Source organism: Myotis davidii, unplaced genomic scaffold, assembly GCF_000327345.1.
Source record: "Myotis davidii unplaced genomic scaffold, ASM32734v1 C63513284, whole genome shotgun sequence".
NCBI classification, from domain to species: domain Eukaryota; kingdom Metazoa; phylum Chordata; class Mammalia; order Chiroptera; family Vespertilionidae; genus Myotis; species Myotis davidii.
Genome location: NW_006371709.1, coordinates 1 through 959, shown reverse-complemented (window position 1 = coordinate 959; position 959 = coordinate 1). Strand labels below are relative to the sequence as shown.

General features: G+C 36.4%; 1 long non-coding RNA gene across 1 annotated transcript; it reads left to right on the top strand.

Moving 5' to 3' along the window:
• The first annotated feature begins 6 nt into the window (after window positions 1-6).
• LOC107181472 lies at window positions 7-827 on the top strand. Its single transcript, XR_001512149.1, has 2 exons — window positions 7-203; window positions 607-827. It is a non-coding gene; the product is annotated as an uncharacterized LOC107181472 (long non-coding RNA).
• Window positions 828-959: the final 132 nt, after the last annotated feature.

The following is a 959-nucleotide window of genomic DNA, read 5'->3' as shown; positions in this document are numbered from 1 at the left end:
GTCACTTGTTCTCTACTGGTTATGCTCCAGCTTCATGGGCCTTTCACAGAACTTGCTGCTGCGTTCTCCTAGGTTTCGCCAATTTTGCCGTATACCGTTGACCAAGGGAGATTCAGACACTCCTTATAAGGACCTCTTTGCTGCTTTCTACGCCAAGTACATTTCAAGGAAATGACATACTTTTCAGCGATTTTGAAACAGAAGTATTACTAACACTTTAATATACTTAGAAGATTTATTCAGATATGATTTATTTTGCCCTTATTTAAAATCTTGAACTCTGTGAAGTATTGTGTTAAAATATAATCCAGTTGTAATTGACAATACTTAAACTTTTTTAAATGCTAGTATGTAGGTGGCATGTTTGTTTTGTACCCTAAGAATATAAAAGTGCCTGGTTCTGTTTATAGAATTACAACTTGCTAGAGGTGGTAGAAGTTTGGAGAACAGGACTAGATACTAAATGATGTCAAATTGTACTGAATAGTCCCACCCATGAAAATTATATAAAACAAGATAATCCAATGAGGCATTTCTAAAAATTTTGGAGGTCTGAATGGTCATATTTCTGTTTGAGCATCTAATGAAACGATGTTTTCTCTTCAGAAAAATCCTCAGACTGACAACATGGGGGCCTTCAGGCCCTGAAATGCCTCTGGTGACTCCCGGTTAAGAAATCTTATTTGAATGGAACATACATTAGCAGTGAGTCATTTTGTGATTTTTTTTAAAAAAATGGACTTGAGATACATGGTGGTAGAGGAGTCCATGCATGCAAGAAAGTACCTAATATGGTAGGTGGTGTGCCTCTTAACCACATTCTGAAACAAGACAGTCTACATTCCTTTTCCTAAGATTTAAGAAGTCTGAAATACAAAGTATAGAACTAAGTACACTAGAGCAAAGTGAAACAACTTAGCTTAAGCTTGTTTAATCAAAGGCAGGTAAACCAGATGGGC